This window comes from Stegodyphus dumicola, chromosome 5 (genome assembly GCF_044657685.1).
Source record: "Stegodyphus dumicola isolate Sdum_Otavi_A_Nest chromosome 5, ASM4465768v1".
Taxonomy (NCBI): Eukaryota; Metazoa; Arthropoda; class Arachnida; order Araneae; family Eresidae; genus Stegodyphus; species Stegodyphus dumicola.
The window spans coordinates 171,207,067-171,216,253 of NC_140772.1; positions in this window are offsets into that span (position 1 = coordinate 171,207,067).

Sequence of the window (9,187 nt, forward strand, 5' to 3'; positions counted from 1 at the left end):
TTTTGGAAAATATCAGAAATAAAAGGCAAAATTTTCTATTTAATGGAATATGTTAAAAATGCTAAATTAAAATAACTGAAGACTTCTATTGTGATAACTGTGCCCCAGGCAGATAATATTGCCACTTAAAATCGCATTTTATTTTCATGAGGTGAGTATTAAAAAAATAAGTGAGTCTTCAAACACTGTTTTTTTTGGGGGGGTGCATAAATTTGTTTCACTTCGGTATTTATATATATATATACTATCTACGATTATATGAAAAACATGTTTCTGTCACAAATCAGTAAAGAAGCTAAATCAAACTAGTGATGCTTGGTACTGAATATATATGCCAAGTGATATGACTTCAACAGAAAAGAAATGCAAAATGTTCTGACTTGATTAACAGAATATGTAAAAAAAATTTAAATAATGATAAATGTGAGGTATTAATTGTGATGACAATGGCTCAATCATCTATCAGTTAATGGATGGCAAAATCTATATTAAAAAAATACTGCCACCAGCAGTAAAGAAAGCAATAAGGAGGTTGTTGAGAATGAAAAGATTCCAATTGTTGTATTATCTCAACCCAGTAACTTGAACAGTGAAACTCTGAACAAAAAATTATACTTTTCTCTAAAATTAAAGAGAAATTATTAATACAGCAAAATTGCATAAACATCATGTTGATAAGACAAATTAAATGTTAACAGTGAACGTTCTTTTTGAATTTTGGTTCACTTAAGGTAAAAAAAATCAGGGCAAATAGGCTGGTTGCAAGGGCATTTTCCCTGTATGTAACATAAATATGAGGCAGTTTCCTTTAGAAACGCATTCCTTCTCTTAAGCATTGTGTAGCTTTTGTGTCCTTTGCAATATTCATGAAAACCAAAATCAAATTTTAAGTTGTAAATGCTTCACTCTGTCACAAACTACCATTTCATGTTTTCAATTTAATGGTTCTATATATGATCTCGTTAGATTTTAAAAATCATCCATAATTAAGAAATTTTTGAGATCAACAGAGTTGCAATGATTCTGTACAGCAGACCTTGCACTGTGTACCATATATCTTCACGTAATGTCCTCACATTTTTTACTGAAATTACATCAGGACATTACACGGGTCGTTTAAATGTCATGATTTTCCTGGCAAGGACGCCCCTTTCCTTACTGCCCCACAGGTTTCCCCCTTCTACTTGCTTAAAGAACAGTGGGATGAAGGAAACCACTGGCGGTACATTTCTTAAAAGCTGCTGGTAGCTCAATAAATAAAGATGATTTAAATAATAAAATGTTAATTCACATGTCAAAAATTTCTTTGTACACAACATTTCTTGTGTGGATCTTTCCATCATTTTTAAGCTCGCCTTGCGGAGACCATTAATTATTTATAATTTTACGTCCGTTCTTTCACAAACTCTTGAACAGGCAACATAAAGTTGACCATGTACAAATGCAGTCTCAGGTAAAAAATACTAACACGCTTAAGCGTTTGCCCTGAGACTTATTGATGGTAATAGCAAAGGCAAGTTTTACGGGAAATTGTCTACGTCTCAATTGAAATGTCAACCCTGTTCTGTGGCAACTTCACCCCATTGGCTAGTACAGTTATGCAAGCAACCAATAAACTATCGGCGACAAACAGACACTTAAGCCATATATATATATATATATATATGTGGTGAAGTAACATTGTCTCCTCTGAAACGGCTGGCTCCCGGGCTTAGCGAAGCACACCGTTAGATTCCGCAGGTACGTGGCACACCATTTTGACCATTCGCGTCTTCGTGGTACTTTAATTAGTTGAGATATTAATTAAAAACTAAACTAATTTTCCCCTACTTTTTCCCTACATTTTCCACTTTTTTCCCTTGGGTTTTTCCTATTAGTGGGATTTGTCTACGTGCCAAATTATTTTTTCTCGAATATCTACAGAACAGCGGCGAGTTGAAATTCAAGACGCGTATCCTCGGATTCCAAAAAATTCTCCGAATCCATCGATACTGTTCTCATCTTCGTACAACTTTAAGCGGCCGAGATATTAATTAAAAACTGCAGAAATGTTCATTTCTGTGATCATTTTTCCAAGTGGCAACAACAAACTATTGGCGACAAACTTAAGCCGCTTATATATATGTATATATAAAGATTACTCTGTTCATGTTATCAACATTTGACACATATTATTTTGCACAGGAGCACAATATAGACACACAAATTAGCCAATACTTCCAGTTTTAATATTTACTTTTACACAAATTAAATAAATCTTTGTTCTTTTAATATCTTGCACAATTATTTTTTAAAAAATCTGTTCTGACGCAATTTATGAAATTTTGGTTGTTATGTCTGCATGTGCGAATGTAAAATCTTTCTGCTGCAAACAGTAGTATAAAAATACACAAGATGGCAGACACATAGTGGAGTATTGGTGAGCGGTATTATTTCTAATTTCAAGCTACCGCAAGAAAGAAAAAAAAAAAAAAAGCATTGTGAACAATACTCAGTATATGAGTGCAAATAAATTAATCAGTGAACATGTTTTTTTATCTCACCTTTATTTCTTCCTTGCATATCATTTCCAATTGCATCAGCACACACTAATTATTAACACAAACACAATGCGTACTCATTAAATATTAAAATTCAAATTCTAAGCAGTTTAAAAAAACTTATCACGAACAATTTTCAACACACACATTGTACCAGTACTTACCATCGTCATCCCTCTTCTCACTCACATCTTCCTCATTTTCTTCATTCATGTTATCATTCTTGTTTTCCTCATTCACGTTATTCTTCCAAAGGTGATAATCTTCTGTTCTATCCGTAGCATTTGATATACCAGTTACTTCGGATGTGCTTTTCCACGCAGCAATAATCCATGCACACACGATTGAGATGGATGCGCTTCTCAGACATCCATCTGCCGTGGTCCCCCCACTCCCAGAAGTCATCCAATTACGGTAGCTCCATTTGAGTGCCATTTTAAATGGCTTGTTTATACAAAAAGCAAGTGGCTGAAGAATGGAAGTTAGACTTCCTGGAATCACAGCAAGGTCACTTCTTGAGGTTTCAAGATTTTGTTTCACTGCATCTGTGAGATGCCCTTTGAAGCTGTCCAACACGAGAAGAGAAGGTAGCTGCAACAGATCTGCAGGTCGTTTATACCATACACTCTGTAGTCAGTCTTGAACAAAAAGCGTTATCCATCCACCCTTTCTCTTGAACTTGTATCATTATTACTGGTGACAATTTTTATTCGGCATTGTGTTTTGCTTAAAAACCACGTACAGTGGAAGTTTTTTGCCATTAGCAGTAACTGCTAACATAACAGTTGCTTTTTGTTTTTCATATCCACATGTTCGTTATTGGTACAGATCTTGCACCCAATTCATTTATGGTGTAATTGTCTGGAGCGTCAAAATAAACTGGCTTCCGATTGGCATTCACAATTTGTGAAGCTAAATAATGATTCGCTTTGCGATAATGAAGCGATGAAAGGACATCAACTTATCTTTATAGTCACTGGGCATTTTTCAACATATTTGGCATATGCTGGCGAAATGAAAATCCATTTTGTTTCATCATTCGCCGCAGCTAACCTTCACTCGTCTTGAATTGCAATGTAGGAATGTCTTCTTGCGCTCTGCAGTAGGCGCTCTTATTTGACACATTTCCCATACTACTACGTACCCTTGAGCACGCATATGCAACTCCTTTTTTTTTTTCTAAGTTCAGAAACTTGGATTTCAAACCATGAAACGCATGTCTTGTTTTGATCATTTCCGCCAGTTGATCACGCTGCTTGCTCTAATTGTGCGCACACTTTTCATTTACCTTATATACTCTTGCTGCAACTCTTTTTGCATTTTCTGCACAAATTCTACAACTTTCAGTTTAAAAGCCACTGTATCCATTTCGCAGTTTAAAAACCACTGTTTTTTTTTTTTTTTTTTTATAAACAAGCTGTACTTTCCCATTTCAATCACCTTTCTTGCTAACTACCACAAATTCCAAATGATACTATGAATGAAAAGAGAAAGCTTGAAATATGTGAATGCTCCAGGGAGAAAGAAGGAGAGAGTAATTTTGTTACAAAACAGTATTTCCTGGAAGCCAATGTAGTGAAAACCTGTTTGGACTGCCTTCATTTATTATTGTGTCTGCCGAATGGATTGCTGGCGCCGATGTTATGACTGAACAACAGCTGCACCAGAATGCAAGGAAAGTCTCTGCTTTCCATCCTGGTGCCAACCAAGGACAAAATAAAAGCATATTCCTTCTTTAAAGATGTTTATTGACTAAAGGGAAAAAGGCGTTAAAAAATAATATATTTTAAACAGGGTTTGTACGGTCCTTAAAAGTCTAGGTTTTTTTCAGAATCGAATTTTGGTCCTTAAAGTCCATAATTTCGGCAAAAGGTCCTTAATTTTAATCATCTGAAATTTCTGCCTGTTTTTTACAACTGATATTTTGGAGGAATATTTTTGACAATTTATTGATAAATATAGTTATTTTTTTAAATGGGTGAATGGGTTATAATTTGTTCCTGCTTCTAATATAAGCGTTGGGATACTCGAGATTCTGGGCAAAAGGTGAAACATAAGCATTTCGAATTTATTTCATTTTTTCTAAAGAAGAACTCATACACAACGTCTCGCTTTTGGTGATGTGAATCCTTGTATTAAACGGTTCTAAAATTGGCAACTTATCAACATTTTGGCGATTTTAAGATCAGATTCTATAAATAAAATTTTTTACGGATCTAGGAATTTTTCAGCGATTTTTTTTAACGTTGAATATTACTAAGATAATGATAGCATATTGAAATTATTTTGAAGAAATAACATTAAAATGAAACATTTTTATTTTTCGCTTCAATATTACTTTCCAATTTGGCAACTTATTATGCAATATTTTGAATCTGAAAAATAAACAAGGTAATAAAGCACAATTAACAAAATAATTCTTAGCAAAGGCAAAATAGCTATATAATTCATTAAAAATGTCTTTTTTTTAATTTTTTCATTGTTAGAGTATGCATCATTTTTCTGAATATGCATCATTTCATATATCTCAGAATATGCATCATTTTTGTGTATAAAATGATTTTACATGTTCTTCCTCTTTTTTTTTTCTTCCCTCAAATTATTTCTGACATTTTGCTGTTACAGGAAATTTTTCTTTAGGATTTTTGGCATTGCAACTTGGAAAGTTTAGAAGGCAAGATTTACAGACCCAAGATTCTAGGATATTCCAGAAAAATGTGACAAAATGAAAAATGTCTTCATGGTATTAACATGGAATGGGTGTATTTTACGGAAAGTTTGTGGTGAATTTCTTACTTTTTGGAGAATTTGTAGAGAACAATGAAAACATAATGTTTGAATGTTTTACTTCTGACACTAGAAGTCTTTTTTTAACATGTTTTTCTTTCCTCTGTTTTCTGTACTTTTCTCTAGACAAATGCATGGGATATATTAAAAATGCTTGCAATCTTATATAGACAGACATTTATACAAAGAAATTTTTCTATTTATAAAGAAATTGAAAACTGACAATTTAAAAGATTCATCTTATATGTCTCAACTCATCATACACAGGGATGGCACTAGGCATTCTCCTACATGATGAAATCTCTGTAGATACTAAGTTCAGTGCCTGTCCTAAATTCTAAATGTTTCGCTATTTCTAGATTTTTTTTGCTCAGTGGGTCAATAAATTTTAAAAATTCGGCCACATTGGTTCCAGAAGTGGGCCTTACCATGTATCATTTCATATTTATTCCGAATGTTCATATTACTAAAGATATTAGCAGCTTTTTCTGTGCATTTAGTTTTTAGAATAACAGAAATCATTAATTAAATCCAGAAATTCTAAAATGAAAAGGAAATGTATTGAAGAAAGAAAGTGAATACATAGAGTTTGTGTGTGTGTGATTATGGCAAAGCCTTGAGGGCTATCTGCCTAAGGGAAGGGATGCCTTTGTGGAGGATTTTCTAAGGGAAACTGGCCCATATACACATTACACATGGAGAAAACCATGAAAACACCCATGCAACCAGCCCGTTCGTGGATTCGAACCTCGGACCATACACATTACACATGGAGAAAACCATGAAAACACCCATGCAACCAGCCCGTTCGCGGATTCGAACCTCGGACCAAACTACCAGTGTTCAGCGACTTTACCGTTCGGCCGCTGATGGGCCTACGAATACATAAAAAGAAAGAAAATTGTTCTTAAGATATATACAGTTATTATTATATAAATTAATCAGTTGTTTATAATTTCATTCTTTACTATAATTTTCCCTTTCCTTTTCATTGCCAGAATGCAAAATTAGTTAGTTTCTAAACTGAGTTTTTTGTATTGTAAAATAGAGTGTGCTTGCTTCTGGCTTTGGCTTGCAAGCTCTGATAATTTGCAATTACCGTAATTTCCGGAAGAAACGCCATGGCGCTTACGTGTTTAAAACTTAAATTTTCAGTGGGTGTGACGTTTCTACCCATGCGGCGTTTAGGTGCAGTAAAAATAAAATTTCCTATGATGGTCATTGTACGCAGTTTGAATAACCTTGTCATTGTACATAGACTGGTTCTGTTCCCACACGAAAGACCACTCAGTTGCTTTTTGCGAACGTTATTTTGTTTTCATTCTTTCCCTTGAACGGACCTACATGCCTTATTCACCCTAAACGGGATCTCAGAACAATAACATTATTCCTCCTTTCAAATCAACATTCTCATCAGTTTCAATAGTCTCTCTCCTCTGCCATTCGATGAATCTTCCAGGACCCATCCTCTCCCCACCCCTGCCTTTTCTGCAATTTTTTTCAAAGGCGGACACGACTCCACCTGCCTCGCAATAACGAACTCTGACGTATTTTCTCTTCAGCTTGAATCAATTTTTCTTGGCATTCTGCCAGATACAGATCCCATCAGTTTGGGTACAATTACTTGTTGTATAGTTTTAAGTAAGAAGGGAGTGAAAAATGTTTCAAAATGGCACAGAAGCTATACTGCTGGTTTTAAGCTTAATGTAATTTCACATGCTGAACAAATTCGAAATACAGCAGCACTTCAAGAGTTTGAAGTGAACAAGAGATGTATTCGACATTGGAGAACTGAAAAAGAAAAACTTAAAAATATGCCACAACAGAAACGAGCTAAAAGAAGTGGTACTGTAAGGTGGCCGAATCTAGAGGACGACCTGGCAAACTAGATAAAGAAGCAACGAGGAATGGGAATGGCAATTTTGACTGTAAAATTCGCTTACAAGCAAAATTTATAGCAAAACAAATGAACATAAATGATTTCAAAGGAGGGCCTTACTGGTGTAGCAGATTTATGAAAAGAAAAAGTATTTCTGTGCGTATTAGAACAACAGTCGGGCAACAATTACCAATGGACTGGCAGGATAAAAAATAATAGAACTTGCTAAATCAATCGGAGACGAAGGTTTTGTTGATATGGCTATTGAGGACGTTCAAGATTTATTAGCGGAAGGAGAAATTGACAAAGCAGATTTGATGAAAATGGCATCCAAAGCCATAAATCAAATCGATTCTGAGGACACTAGCACTTATGAAGCTTATGCAGTTAATAATTTAGCATTAAAAAAAATTAAAAGACCTAAGCTTAGTTGAAAATCTCGAATCATTTTTCTTGACTGCAGAACCTTCCGCTGACATAAGCCGAAAATTCAAAAGTGAGTTGCAAAACTGTCTAGCTCCATATTGAGAAATTTACATTGACCTGGTAAGAACTAGTAAGCAAAGTAAAATTACAGGTTTTTTAAAAAGGGGATAAAATGCCAGAACTTTAAATGAAGAAAGAAATTCTGAAAATGAAAGTGATCTCATTCCACCAAAAAATTGTCTCATTTGATTATACTGACAGTGTAGAAATTTGTTAAACTAAATTTACGGTAATTTAAAATATGTAATATTTTTTTGTGTTGTACACATATATATATGTTTAATAAAAATTAAGTTGGTTATATAGAATTTAAAAAAATATTTATTTTTAATAAGTTTTCGGAACATAACCCCCCTTTTTATACTGGCTCCAGATCTCGTACAACACGACATTTTCTAGGAACCTATCTATCGTGTTATACGAGGGAATAGGTTTCTTATATCTTAATAAGGTCAATTGGAAAATTTCTAACTTTCCTTCTCATGTTCAGTATTGTCAACCCAAATAAAAGCATATGATTATGATAAAATTTTCTCATCACATACAGATTGCAAGTCATAACATACACTTTTTAGTATTTCTCTGTTTATGCCATTCAGCATTCGAAAACAAGAGCAGAAACAAATACTAGAGGTTTAAGAATTGAAGTTCTATTCAAGTTATTTTTTTTTTACTTTTCATAAACTGTATATATTTATCATTTGGCAACAGTAAATATTTTAATTTAAGATGAAAAGTAAAATATTTTTATGACCTCCCCCCTATTTCCAAAATTTATTAGTAAAAAAACGTTTACCACTAAAAGCATTTAGAGTTTCAAATTGTTAGGCTGTTATTATTGTTTTATGTATTTATTTGTGGGTGATAATATTCAAATGTAGAATTATTAATTAAAGTATTTCAAATTAAAAAGATTACTACAATCGTAAACATAATTTTCCATAATACCAACACTACCCTTAATATTGCCTGAAAACACCTCAATAAAAAGGCTCCCCCCCAACCAGTAACCTGTATTGTTTTACATTAGTTTCAATAATTGAAATGGATCATGTATATATTAGTATGTTTTGAAATTACCTTTAGTAGCATTTCGATGTAATACATAAGAGAAACCAATTATCTAAAATCAGACTGAGATTCTGCATGATTTGAGATGATCTGTAAGTATAGTATAATATATTATTTTTCCTGTCATTCACCAAAGCTTTTCAATAAATAATGTACATGTGCACAGAAATTCTACATAGTTTCATTGCAAAAATCTAAATGACGTTAATACAGTAATAGTACTTCTGCCTATAAACAGCAGAACAAAACCTATCAGCATTTTATGATCTCTATTTTATAGTGGGATTGAGAAAAATAAATTGTAATTCAAAAATATTTTAAGAAAGTTCAAAAACGGTAAAATGCATGACAGATATATATATATATATATAGCCTTTTATCATTTAATTTCAGTATTCAAGGTACTGACCACTGAATGAGTGGC